Here is a 15,363-nt window from a genome sequence, read left to right as displayed (position 1 = left end):
TATATTCCATTGATTATTACAATATGACAAAGACATTTCAATCATTTAGCACCAAAACTATATAATATACTTCCTGCAAACTGTTTAATCATCCTAGACAGCTCAAAAAAAATAGTACACAATTGGTTGATGAACAAAGGAAGACAAAACATAGAAAACATTATTTCAAACAACTCATATTTTTAACTAAACACCTAATGACTCATTAAACACTTATTAATTACTAATCTGCACACAACAAAAACAAACAAACAAAACCTATTCTAAAACATGGTACGCCATAATGGATGTAGTATTACAAATATACTGGTAAGCGCATATTGAAGATAAAACACTATTATTTATATGATGCAATAAGCTGGACTAATTTAAAAATTAAGATTGACCATTCATTTTCTACATCAACTGTTCTGATTTAACTTAAAAAAAAATGGTTGATAAATAAAAACATTTTTTTGCTTGTAAAGATAAGAAAAACGTTTTTAATTTGGACTTTGATGAAAACGAAGTGAGATCTGAATATTGAACCATCAAATTACAATTAAAAAAAAAAATGTATTCAAAGTTTTTTGAGTTGTGATGTATTGAAGAGGAATAAACGCAGAGCTTCGGGATGATGGAAGGTTCGTTAATTTTATTGTAAATCATTGTAGCTTTATTGTTTCATTCTTTTAGAATTTCAAAAGGAGCCGATGCCTGTCCAAGACACAGAAAAACGTATTTGTTGATGGCGAAATTTTTTTAAAAATGTCGGTTAAAAATTATGGGAGGCTGCATGGAGTAGGTCAATTTCCACAAAGAAAACTCTAAACATGTAGAAGACACTTTATAAGAAATTGCTGGTCACTACAAAGTTTACCAAAATGTTGAGGCAATTCCACCAAAATGTCGAGGCAATCCAGCTTTTGGACAACTCAACATTAACAAGGAGATTGAAAAGGAAGAAGCCAAGAGATCTGGTGTAAACCTCCAGGAGTGCTTAGTGAAAGTGCAAAAAATTAACATATCTATTTAGTGCAGTTATTATGAATGAGATAATTTAAAACAATGGGAAGCTATTACAAGACTCCCTTGTAAAATTACTTGAAGTATTAATTTAGGATAGAAATAAACTGATCGTTAGTCCTAGTAACAGTGATTTTCAATTTTTAAAAAATCTACAAAATTTAATACAGGAACGCCCTAATTAGTTTCCCCACAAGGCATTTGCACAGTGCGCATCTAAAAGGGAGCTGTAATGGTACGATATCTTCGTTTTCACCCTGCACGTCAGTATTGTGCTAGAACTCGTAGAGAACGGACGTATAGTGGAGTAGTAATAGTGTAGTGTAGAAGTAGTGAGTCAGCAGTCTGTTCGCGATTAAAAGTGGAACAAAAATATTGCATCGAGTATCGGTCGTCAACCTCGGTATTTTATGCAAGCAAAGCGACCTGCTTTTTGTGGCAGTAATATAGCTCCATTCTCGTTTCCATGTGCGTGAGTGTTGATTATGAGTGCTGTTTGAAATGTATGGTAGCGAAATCGCACTATGTTCGACTTAGTGAAGCCACCAAGTTTTCCTGCATCAGAGCCATTAAACGAGAGTATGGACACCAACAACATGGCAAATACACCAGAAATCCAGTGTTCACCAGATCAATACATCAAAGCAAATAAACTCAAATCTTCAGCCAAGCAGGTACTTTTCATCGCCTGGAAGGAATCTGATGAGAAGAGGTAGAAGCTAGAAAGAAGCAATGCCGAACTTTTGCAAAAAATTCAGGATTTGAAAAAAAGATTTCTCAATATTGAGAAGAAGATCCATAGCCCACAGCCTACCAGCTCAGCAGCCGAGCACTACTCGACAAATGAAGAAGAATTGGCTAAAAAAACTGAATGGATCAGAACTTGTACTAATCTTGGTAGCCAAGAAGAGGAAGCTTAGCACCCCATTGCCAGAAATCAAAAATGAGTCTGCAAAAAAGAAGCAACAAAATTTGAATAATAAAATCACTTCTGTGGAAAAACCAATCAGTGAGGAGGAGAAGAGGAAGAAGAAAGAAATGCCACCACCGCCAATCATTGTGGATGGTATTAAGAATCTGAATGTACTTCTTACGAGTTTGAAAAAAGTGTCACCATCTGACAAATTTAGGATAAAACTGTTAAGTAAAGAAACATTTAAAGTAAATGCAGTTGATTCAGAAACTTATCGGAATATCACCAGAGAATTGATTAAAGATGGGCTCAACTGGCACTCCTATGAAGATAAACAGTCGAGACCAATAAGAGTGATGATTAAAAAGCTTCATCACTCATGTAGTACAGAAATGATTCTGGAAGATTTGAAAGTAAGAGGATTGAAAGTTCTAGAAGTTGTAAACAAGCTGAGGTGGAAGACAAGAGATCCATTAGATATGTTCATGGTATCATTCAGCGCGGAAGAAGATATAAAAACAGTATTTGAATTGAAAAATATACTTGGATGTAGAGTGGAAGTTGGAGCATTGAAGAAGGCCAATCTGATACCGCAATGCAAACGTTGCCAAGCATACAGCCACACTAAAAAATATTGTAACAAGGAGCCTAGGTGTGTTAAGTGTGCAGGTAAACACCAAACAAAGGAATGTTTGAAACCCAACGATGCTCTACCAAAATGTATTCATTGCGGTGAAGCACATCCAGCCAGCTATCGAGGTTGCACTGTTGCAATCGAATTGCAAAGAATCAGGAATTCTACTAAAACAAAAACTATTGCAGATTCACGAAAGAAAATCATTCAAAATATCCCACCAAAAATCATGGAAAATACAGAAGCTCACAATCTAAACAATGGTAGTGCAGTTAAGAAATTGACTTTCGCCCAGATTGTCTCAAAAGAAAATAGATCGAAATTGGAAGAGCCAAAAAGTGAAGTAGAAGAAGGCACCAATGATATTTTGCAGCTAATCTTGGCAAAACTGGATAGACAAGTACTTGTCTATCAAGAGCAAATAATGACCTCACTACAATCTTAATTTCAGAAGTTAGAACAGAGTAGACTACTGAAATTCAAATGATTCATTCACTAAAAATAATGGAATGGAACGCAAATGGATTGTTACAACGGCAACAGGAGTTAGAAGCAGTTCTAGACATAGAAAAAATAGATATATGTCTTATATCTGAAACTCACTTTACAAATCAATCGTTTATCAAATTCAAAGGCTTTAAGATCTATCATGCTTTACATCCCAGCAATGTCGCGAGGGGTGGGAGTGCCATCATTATCAGAGACAATCTAAAACATCATGAAGAAGTGAAAAATGAAAGTGATAGAATTCAATTGATAGATGTAGCAAGCAGTTCAAGCAGTAAATTATCACTTCGTTGTTGCAGCTATTTACTGTCCTCCCAGATATTCCATCAGAAAAGAAGAGTATTCGACATTGCTTGATATGTTAGGAGAAAAATTCATTCTTGGTGGTGATTTCAATGCAAAGCACGTGCATTGGGGATCGCGCTTAACAACTCACAAGGGAAGACAGCTCTTCGAAGCAATGAAAGAGATGAGGTGCGAAAGTAGATGAGACTTGGGACTTCAAAGCCACTTTTTTGCTCGAGCACCGTATCAGACCCTATGTAGGCAGGCAGATCATTTATCATGACAAGAAAAAGAAAAGGGCCAAGTATTGAGCCTTGTGGCACGCCTGATTCTATATTTAACAATGAAGACTTATTATTTTCACTGCCTACAGTCACCAATTGCGTACGGTTTGTTAGGTACGACCTCAAAAGCTTAAGGGCAATGTGCCCAGAGTAGGGGTGTTTAGACAGTTCAGACGGGTTTTTTTTGCTCGAAATCCCCCTCCCCCCTCTCACCCCTCTCACATCCCACGTTCTAAAAAAAGATTTTCCCTTCCCCTTCCCCAGTGAAGACGAGGGGGCTCTCTCTCTCAAAATAGATTTTTCCCTTCCCCTGCTCCAGTGGAGATGAGGGGGATGAAGAAAGAGACAGAGATATATCTCTCTCACTCTCTCTCTCAAAATAGATTTTTCCCTTCCCCTGCTCCAGTGGAGATGAGGGGGATAAAGAAAGAGAAAGAGATATATCTCTCTCACTCTCTCTCTCAAAATAGATTTTTCCCTTCCCCTGCTCCAGTGGAGATGAGGGGGATGAAGAAGGAGAGATATCTCTCTCTCGTTTAGATTTTCCCTTCCCCTTCCCGAGTATAGATGGGGGGGATGAAGAAAGTGAGGGAAAAAATAATTTCCCTTTGAGGGGAAAAATTCCCTCTCTACATCTATACCGACAGATTAAAGTGAATTAAGAAATTCCCTATCTCTCTCTCTCTACATCTAATGCTATACTGACAGATTAAAGTGAATTGAGAAATTCCCTATCTCTCTCTCTCTCTCTCTCTCTCTACATCTAATGCTATACTGACAGATTAAAGTGAATTGAGAAATTCCCTATCTATCTCTCTACATCTATTGCTATACTGGCAGATTAAAGTGAATTAAGAAATTCCCTCTCTCTCTCTCTCTCTCTACATCTAATGCTGTACTGACAGATTAAAGTGAATTGAGAAATTCCCTATCTCTCTCTCTCTACATCTATTGCTTAATAATCTATTGCTATACTGTCAGATTAAAGTGAATCCTTATCTCTACAATAATCTAAGTTCTATAATATCCATATCATGCTTGGTTTCCAACTGACAGTCAAGAGTTCAATCAAACTGTTTATCAATATTATGCATGTGTAAAAAATTGAGCTCTTTTGCTGTACAAGCATCCCAGTCATTATTGTTAAAGTGTTTTCTCCGACAATATGTAAGTATAATTGGAATGAGCTAGCATATCTAAACATACTTACATATTCTCAGACCTATTTCACTCAGAGCGGCCTATCTTAATACTCAATGTCTATAGTTACCATGAAACTGTCTTAAGAATATACGATTCCCGCTCGCATTCAATTCCCATGAACAAGAATTAAAACTTCTGATGTTATCCTCATTCAAAACCACTGAATACTCTTTCGGTAACTTAATAGTGTGTTTAAAGTCACCTTCACTATCAATATCTATAATTTTAAGGTGAATTTCGCCATTATCGGCAAATGTTACCTTTGTTACTGCAAACCAATCAAAAGGATAAAATTCATAACTCCAATCGGCTTGTGGATTTGCTTCTACAGAGAACTCATTGAAACTTCTCCAATCAAAATAGTGAGACATTGTGTTAACTTGTCGGCTCGACTGTTTAGAGTGAAGTGACGCATGCGCACACGCGCGTGCTACGCTCCCTCTTGTTGAATGTTTCCCCAGAGAAATGACACGTGTGCTACACTCCCTGTGGGGTGAATGTTTCCCCTTCCCAAATTCTATAGATAAGAGTGTTCGCCTTCATATAACTCCTGTCTACAATTAATGAAGAAAGACCACTTAATTACTCTATAATAGTCCCAGCCTACACTTAGTTTTGTTCATTCGCTTATCATGGATCCGAGAAAGTGGTTGGCTGCTGACAACGAGTTGGAAGTGAGGTTAAAAAACTGTATTGATTGGTATGATGAGTGTGAAAGTGCAATTAGGAAATCAACTCGTAAAAATTATAGTTTGGCAAAACAATTAAAATACATTTTTCTAAGCATGGTTAATTTAAATGACATAAGAGACTATCTATGTTATTATCGTCCTCATAATTTGTGTATAGATAAGTTAATTAAAATTGAAGATGAAATTATGAATAGTTGTGGTGAAATGTGTAAATAAACTTTTTCTGTGTTCAAATGATTTTTCATTCCAATATCCCACTCACTTTTTAGTTTAGTAGCTGGTCAGAGCTAGACCTGACAACACCAGCGCGTGTGGTGTGATCTTTTTTATACAAGTGAGACACAACCCCCTTCAAGCATCTGTTGATGGTAATAAGTACAGGGCGTGCACATTGTCAATTTATAGAACATAGACACATGCCAAACATCTGGGAGGGCATTAACATGCAGTGTTATGGTTTTTCAAAATTCAAAAAATTAACTCGTCTCTTGATGGCAATTTCATTTAACGAATTTGATTCAAAAGAGGGGTGAGAGGAGAGGGGGATTTCGAGCAAAAAAGTGGCTTCGATGTCCCAAATCTCATCTACTTGCAAAGCTCTTTCAACTGGTAATCCAACCTACTGGCCCACTGATACAAGGAAAATCCCAGATCTCATAGATTTCTTCCTGACAAAAAATATATCAGTTAATTATTTGCATTTAGAGGATAGTTTCGACCTTAATTCCGACCACTCACCCATCATTATGACTCTGAGTGATTCAATTCTATGGAAGGAAAATACTTGTCCAGCGTTAGCAAATAGCCTCACTGATTGGGATGGCTTCCAACAGATGCTGGAGGAAAGAATAGAATTGAACTCACCATTAAGAAATGAAGAACATATTGATCGGGAGTTGGAGAAGTTTTTGACTGATATCCAACAGGCAGCATGGTGTAATACCCCACAAATCAGAAGAAGAACCACTGGAAATAATTATCCTGCAGAAATCAGAGAATTAATTGTTGAAAAACGAAGAGCTAGAAGGCAGCAATCACGTTCCTCCCAAGACAAGAGAGTTTTGAACAATCTAACTCAAGAACTAAGGAGAGAGATTCAATGTATCAAGGATGAATCAATTAATAGTTACTTGAGAAACTTGACAGCAGAATGCAGTATGGACTACTCACTCTGGAAGGCAGCTAAAAAAATGAAACAAACCATTCAACAATCTCCTCCTCTCAGAAAGCAGGACAGACAATGGGCAAGAAGTAGTGATGAAAAGGCACAGACATTTGGGGATCATCTTGTAAACGTTTTCCAGCCAATCAACTCAGATGAAGAGGAAACTTTAGAAGCGGATGAGAATATCTTACAGCCGAATCAAGAAATAATGTGTGTCACAGTAGAAGAAGTGAAAAGAGAAATAAGAAATCTTAATAAAAAAAACCCTGGATTTGACATGATAACCGGCTCAGTCCTCAAACACCTACCAAGGAAAGCAATAGTGAAATTAACAAACATTTTGAATGCTTCTTTCAGACTAAAATTTGTACCAGGAATATGAAAAGTAGCAGAGGTTATAATGCTACTGAAGCCAGGTAAAGAGCCACATGAAGTATCATCATATAGGCCAATATCATTGTTACCGGTCCTATCCAAGTTGTTTGAAAGGATTTTACTTAGTAGGCTAAAACCAATAATTGAGAGACAGCACATAATTCCAAATCACCAATTTGGCTTCAGAGTGAAACACTCAACAATAGATCAAGTGCATCAGATTATAAATGTAATAGAGATGTGCTTAGAAGAGAAAAAAGTTTGTTCAGAAGCTTTCTTTGATATAGGGCAAGCTTTTGATAAAGTATGGCCTGAAGGTCTCATTTTCAAGCTCAAAAAAGTGCTACCAAAGCAATATACAGATATATTACAATCCTATCTGACTGACAGATACTTTAGGGTCAGGCATGGAAGTTCATATTCTGATTTGAAGGAAATTAAAGCAGGAGTTCCCCAAGGCAGTGTTCTGGGACCAGTTCTTTACCTACTCTATACCAGCGATATTCCCAGCCTTGATGAGAATACTACAGCAACATTTGCAGATGACACAGCCATATTATCAATAGACAGTAATATCCATATTGCAACAGAGAAACTACAGAGATCCATCAACAAAATTCAAGATTGGACTAGAAAGTAGAGAATGAAATTGAATGAAACAAAGTCGATTCACATCAATTTTACCAATAAGAAGGACCTGCCCATACCAATAACTATCAACAACCAAGTTGTACCATATGCTAATGATGCCAAGTATCTAGGTATGACCTTGGACGCAAAGCTTCGCTGGAAGGACCATGTCAAGAAGAAGAGAGAAGAGCTTGGAATCAAATATAAGAAGCTGTATTGGCTGATCAGAAGAGACTCCATTCTTTCAATCCGAAACAAAGTACTTCTGTACAAATAGATATTAAAGCCAGTATGGACGTATGGTATACAACTTTGGGGGTGTACCAAAGACAGCAACATCAATATCATTCAACGTTTTCAAAACAAAGTGCTAAGGAACATTGTGGATGCTCCTTGGTATGTCAGGAACAGCGATCTTCATAGAGACCTGCACGTCGACCTGGTGTCCACCGAGATCCAGAGGCATGCGGAGAGGCATGAGGGGCAACTGCACCAACATGACAACATTGAGGTGATACAGCTGCTAGACAATGGAGGGTTGGTGCGGAGGCTCAAAAGGAGGAAACCGTTTGAACTAGTGTAGTGCTTGTTCAAGTAGTGTCCAGTGAAAGAGCAGAGCAGTGATTGAGTGAATCTAGCTTCTATAGTGCAGTCAATAAGTGTACATATTAATTAAACAATAGCAGTAAGAGTTCCTAATGAGAAATTCACCGTTCAATTTTTCAAGTAGTAATTTAGGATGGAAAAAATTAGCTCATTAGTCTTTAGTCTAGATGACTATAGTATTGACCAATAAAAAAAAACCTGCACGTGCAGGTATGTTGGCACCCTAATCATCCTTAATGTGCATTCTGCGCAACCTGCCAAATGCCCACAGGGCACCACAAGTCTGCTTGCTATGTTTGTAAGGCACAGCAGGCAGAGTGGCAGAGGGGCATTGTGTTGTAAGCTTTCTTCAATATTATTGAGAAAGTCAACCTCCAGCTCCCGTATTTGATTTGCTACAAACTCGGGAGGTGGACAATCTGCAATTCCCTGAATATCAAGAGCAATTGGTTGAGACCGATAATTCAAAAGATTTGGTCCTGTGTAGTCACCTTCTCCTGTATTAACAAAAATAAATAGAATATTATTCTACATCAAGTGGGTAACAAAAAACTAGTCTATCCATATTCAATTTCATTTTGCTGGGTGCATTGTAAACTAACATGCTAACCGCTTGATTGGTTCTCAGGTTATCGGGAGTAATGTTTGTTGGTCGTGGGTGGGAATTGCTCAATTCTTACAGAAATTTTTACAAAATGAAAAAAAAATCATTCACTTCATTCTATTCCATTTATTCACACACACTTTACAATTTACAATAATTAGAATATATACATAACTGTTCAAAATTATATATAAGGTGTCATTATTTCATGTTGACCCAGGTTATGTAAAATTGCAATATTGGGCTGTAAACAAATATTACAATAAAACAATGATTGGATAACAGGAAATTTTAACCCTCAATGTAAAATTAATAAACTTTGTATTATTGCTAGGAGATAATTTATTGAATGAAAACCATAATTTTAATAACTGAATATCATACTGAACATACCTTTCCAATTACAAAGCAGATTGTGAACAGGATCGATTGAACAGGATGTGATTTGAACAGGATTGGAATTGAACAGTTGGAATGTGTGTGGGGAGGGTCATTTACAATATTGCACTAATATAATAGGACATCAGATTTGGCAGTGATTTTTTTTTTTTTTTGCTGATGTAATAAAGAGAAGATGTGGCAAAGATGTTGGTTCTGAAGAGCTTTTGACATTTAATTCTTTTTATTCATGCATACTATTATTGGTGGAAAGTACGGTACTAATATTTGTGCTACTGTCCATGAAGTTTTCAGATAAAGGATAGAGACTAAAATAATACCGTGAATTTAAAAAATAAGACTTTTTACACTATAATATATTATTTTCTTTCTACCTTCTTCTAGTAAGTTTATAACTTACTCCACTCCTGGATCTCCTACTTCGATGTCTTGCCCCGCCGCTATATTATCATCTGTGAATTAAGAATATAATTTATAGTAGTTTCAGCTGCTTCTTTGTCTTTTGTGGTTATAATATTGTACATAGTAAAGATACGGTGATGCTGCTACTAGTAGATGCTGCTAATTTCATTTTGAATCAAGCTTTGAATCCAACTTACTTTTTTGGAATGGAAACTTGGTCATGCAATCCATGATTTCGATACAGGATTTCAAAAGAAAATTAATGGCAAAATCTGCACATCAATATCTCAAACTGTTTCAATTATCTCAACTATACTAATAAATTATACATAAATGAAATGAATGAATATATACCTACATTGAATCATCAAGTGTTAATAAAAACTAATAGTAGCTTCTACTCACAAATTTAACACTTCTGAACATCTGATGAAAATATTTTTCAAATATTTGAAAATTAATTTTTTTAAATAAAAAATATTATCATTTCTTAAACATTATTTATTTTTTATTGACCGAGCAAAGTGAGGTCCAAGATTCAAGTCGACTGTTTAGCATTTCTCTTTATGTTTAGATTTATGGTCCGCATTTACGGCAAAACGTGGCAATAGATTTCCATTAAATTTGACAGGTATGTACCTTTTTGAATTTCGCATCGATGTATGTATAAGGTTTTTTTAAATCATTCATTTCAAGGATAATACAAACGGAAAAGGGGTCTCCTTTTGATGCCAATATTAAAGTAAAAATAAGACTATGGAATTATTCATCATAAATCAGCTTTCAAGTAAATTATTAATTCCATGCAATTAAAACAGACCTCACAACGTTCGGTCAACAACGTGGACCTCACTATACCTTGGCATTCTCGTATTAGAAGAGGCTGTAGTTTATAAATGCAAGAGTTCTACTGTTTGCAGAACTAATAGTTATATGGAATTCTGAATTTTTATCATTCTATGCTGAAGAATGCATTATTATTAGAAGTATTACATAGGTCCATACTGATTTGAAAGGATATTTGGAAATATTATATAAAATGCACTAACCAACTGGTGGAATGCGCGCCACTGGTGGGCCCAAATCCTCCTCCTCTTCTTCATTGTTTGGTGATGAATTTTCATCATAATGTCGCAGATTCTACCCGATTGTTTCGGCTGCTGCCAATAGGAAGTCTCTGATGTTGATGTTTCCAGCTTCCAATTGGTGGCTCAACCGCATCAGGTTCTGGTCCCGCGAAATATATCGGGCCTTCCGCTCCCAAGACAAGGGTCGGTTCACCATGGCCCGGCCATAATCGTCACTTGGTCGATTTTTCAATTTTTTGAAGACAATCTATCAAATAAAAAATGTTAGTTCTCATAAAACATTCAAAATGTTACTGTAAAGAAAATAAATCATTTTCTTTATCACAGTATTTCGATACTGTTATGCTGTTTGATGGTGAGGGCTGGGTTTGATTTTGGAGAAAGTGTGAGCAAGATATAAAAACAAGATTCGTTTATCATACCTAACCTACAGAGCTATCATAACCTAATTTTTGGACTATTTATAGTGAATAAATCAAAATTCGGGGAAGAAACAGTTTTTGGGCTGTGCATATTAGTCCTTCCCTAATCATTTTAAATAATTGTGTTCTGTTTATCAATAAATAAATAAAAACTATGCTTTTATGCTTCTATGCTTTTTGTACTCTGGATCGAAGCCCGGTGTCCCGGAATTCATTATTGTGTGTTTAAACGAACAGCTGATCTAGCAGCGGCAAAAAGCTACCGTACCAGCGTAGTTTGTTAATAGCATATAATATAAAGTTAGCCTACTGTTTTCGAATTCAAAATACAAATACTATCATATCATAAAATCATATACATGTATATATAATTATATAATTCATGTAATCGTGTTTTTCAAAGTTTTTTTCACAGTAGTTTTTTTTTTTGGTTTTAATAAATTGTATAAGAGTCTTATTGTTGTATTAAGGAAGCATATTTGGGTTATTACCTGTTGTTTCTGTTGTTACATTATGGATGAATAAAATAAATGAAATAAATAAGAGAAATAAAATAAATAAATAAATTGAATAAAATAAATAGAATGAATGATAAATAGATAAAATAAATAAAATGAATAAGTGAGTCCTTGTTGTCACTGAATGAACTTACCAATAAAGTTCCAAGCATTTGGATGTACTCCAATTTCTCTCTTCAACTTCATGTTGAATGATTCTGAATTCTTGTTGGTGCGTCTTACACCCATAAACACACTCAAATGTTCCACACCAACTTCTGCAAATTACAGTACATTTTTTATTCATGTTGCAGTTATTTATCTATTTCATAATAGTTTTACAGTTGTCAAGTACATTTGATTAAATAATTCTTATATTTTCAACCATGGAGCTATAAAATTATAATTCAATCTACTTGTGTTTTTCAGTTTTTCACAGATTTTTCAAAGTGCAGGTTTTGGTCTGCTCATTGAAATAACGTTTAGTGATAGTGTAGTTTAGTTTATGATATGAAAATTCGATTTCACTATGTCTTATCCTTGGGAAAACTCGCTAAAGGACATTGAAGGGATAATTCATTCTTGGAAAATTTTGTTTAAATTCATTTTTGCCTTTTGTTTAATTTTGTTTGAGAGTGAAACTAAATTTTTCACCTTATTCGAACTACTGGTTATTAGCTTAGTGTGGCGTCCTTTTCTGAACTGTCGTCCCCTTACACTATATATTGTTATTATATAATCAATTTAGAAAAACTCTTGCAGTGTTCATGGATCTATCAAAAGCTTTTGATACGATACCTCACAATATATTATTAAACAAATTAGATAGGGCTGGAATTAGAGGTGCAGCAAATGATTCATTTTCTTCATATTTGACTGAAAGGAAACAATACCTACATCTTCAGGGTCAAACTGATATTAAATATACGTCAGGTTTCGGCTTGCCTCAAGGTTCTGTGCTATCACCAATTCTTTTCTTGTTATATGTGAATGACCTACTCAAACTAAACCACCTATAGCCTATAGCCTAAACCACCTATAACTCACCTAAACCGTCTATATTGCACCACTCTGTCTTTTGCAGATGACACTGTATTGATCTTCAGCGGCAAAAGCTGGGTAGAAACTTTCAATATAGTCAATAGAAACCTAATAATTATTAGAAAATGGCTTCAAGATCATATCCTGACTTTAAACGCTGACAAAACTAAGTATATCACCTTTTCACCCAATATAACTGGACAACCAGCAACAGACTTAAATCTTAAAATAGGGACAACAAATAATAACAATGAAAACTCTACAGATAATACAGGAGTACAAAAAACATTAGAAAGGGTTCACACAATTAAATATCTTTGTATATTATTGGATCAACATTTAAAATGGAACAAACACAAAGATCATTTGTGCTCAAAGTTGGAATACCTCATTTACACTTTTTACAAAATAAATAAAATAAAACACATAGACATTATATGGAAAATTTACTTTACATACGCTCATTATTTCAATATATTAATGAAGTATGGGGAGCTGCTTATGATACACATCTGAAGAAATTATTTATCTTACAAAAACATATTATAAGAGCAGCATTAGGAAGACCTCGACTCTATCCTAGTAGGGAAATTTTTCTTGAATTTAAGGTCCCTACAATAAGACAGAATTATATGAAAAATATAATACTCCATATCAATAAGAATAAATCCAATTTTCCTGCACCCATAATACACGTCCTAACAATAGATTTAACACAGAACTCATTAAGCTAACCATATGCAGGCATCAATTTACTTATTATTGCAGCTACATTATAAATAAAATTCCAAACGATTTTATAGATAAACAAATGACACGTAATTTAAGCAAAAGCATAGATTATTGGATTGAGCATAACATATTCTTCAACCAGTTGTATAAAGTATAATATTGTATCCAAGAAGCATTGTTACTAAAAGCATTGAGCAATGGTTTTTCCATTTTCATGTTCTCGAACCAGGTATTGTAAATGTTCCCTCATCATCTTTTTTTTATTGTTTTGTTTTATGTATTCCCTGTCTGAAATATTCACTTCATGATGGCCTCAAGACGTCACAGTGGCTAATTGGATTCTACTTTGTCATATAGTATGTACTATTCTTGAGTTTTTAATTTTTTTCTGAGCCTTTGAGACTTTTGTATATTGCTGTAATACTTTCTTTAGCTCTTTTTAATTTACCAGACCGTTTCTTACTTGACCAGAATTGAAGCAGAATAAGTTCACCGCAACTCACTGCCAACACACAAGGACTCTTATGTTGGCAGTGCCGAGTATTACATTGATCACATTGATAATTATTGTTGTGCAAGTTACAATAAATGTCTATTTGTAGGTAATTGTATATTGCATACTTTAGTGATTGTATTGTACAAATATTTGTATGTGATTTTTGGCAATGAATTCAATTCAATTAAAAAAAAAAAATTAATGTATACTAACTTTCTACCCAGTGTTCTTTGATGTACCTAGTCAAGGATGCAGACAATATTCTCGCTCAATCCCTCTTCCAGATCCACGTTCAGCACATGGTTTTCTTACCTCAGCCAAGCCAGGCTCTATGTTGTCAGCTGGCAGCAAAGGTAAGGACATGCACATGTGCAATACTCTTCTAGCCTCAGCATTGTGGCGAGCTGCACTAGGGATGGGATATCGAAACAGAATATCGATATTGGTATCATTTGATATATCGGTTCCAAATATCGATATCGATATCATATCGGTGAGGGAATATTGATATTATCGATAATATCGGTGGTTTTCAGGTTTTCACTTTTCAGTGTTTTCACTCAGCGTTTGCAAATCGACATTGACGTGGAGGTTATGTTATGTTATTATTACTAACTTGTTCTCGTTTCTTAGTTTTCACATAAGCTATAATTTGGTATATTTATTATATTATATGATTCAATTTATTTATTTCTTTTTTGTTTTTCTAAAATAATATCAAATTGTGTTCAAGTTCAGGATAGGCCTATGTCACCACCAAAGTCGAAGTGGTGGGTCTTTTTTTCTCGAGATGAGAAAAAAAATGCCAAATGCAAAACTTGTGGGCGTATTGTTAAAACATCGGGGAACACAAGTAACCTGAGAGCCCACATTCTAAAAACGCACCCTTCATTTGCTCCATCGACATCCAAGGAAAAACAGTCAACACAATCATCGCCAAGATCTCCTGTTGCTGACTCGGTATTGGATGAGGATGAAGATGATACACATACAGATTCAACAGAACCAAATGTAACTCCATTTTTAGCAGCTCCATCCACTTCAAGTGCAACAACAAAGTCAATAGGTAGGTCAAAACAAATCACTTTAGGCGAGTCTTTTGGGGTTGGGATGCTAGCAGCTATTCAAGAAGGTGGAAAAAGGCATGGACAAATTACTAACCACATAGTACATTTAATATGCAAGGCAGATCTGCCCTTTTCTCTTGTGGAGAATGAAGCTTTTGTCAAGATGTTCAGGACTCTATCACCACACTATAAAGTGCCATCAAGAAAAACGATTAAGAAATATATAATGGATAAATATGATGAGGCATCTCAGCTGTTCAAAGAAAAAGTTTCTGCTTTATCAAGTTTTTCTATAACAACTGACATTTGGACCGAG

General features: G+C 35.2%; 1 protein-coding gene and 1 long non-coding RNA gene across 3 annotated transcripts in view; one reads left to right on the top strand and one right to left on the bottom strand.

Moving 5' to 3' along the window:
* LOC111054360 overlaps window positions 1-15,363 on the top strand; it is a 162,980-nt gene that overhangs the window by 84,693 nt on the left and 62,924 nt on the right. The window lies entirely within an intron of this gene.
* LOC120355016 lies at window positions 9,352-14,312 on the bottom strand. Its single transcript, XR_005573369.1, has 4 exons — window positions 14,220-14,312; window positions 11,867-11,989; window positions 10,754-11,039; window positions 9,352-9,754 (listed from the first exon to the last, which is right to left on the bottom strand). It is a non-coding gene; the product is annotated as an uncharacterized LOC120355016 (long non-coding RNA).

This window comes from Nilaparvata lugens, chromosome X (genome assembly GCF_014356525.2).
Source record: "Nilaparvata lugens isolate BPH chromosome X, ASM1435652v1, whole genome shotgun sequence".
NCBI classification, from domain to species: domain Eukaryota; kingdom Metazoa; phylum Arthropoda; class Insecta; order Hemiptera; family Delphacidae; genus Nilaparvata; species Nilaparvata lugens.
The sequence above is the reverse complement of the archived record's forward strand: the minus strand, read 5'-3'. Positions and strand labels throughout refer to the sequence as shown.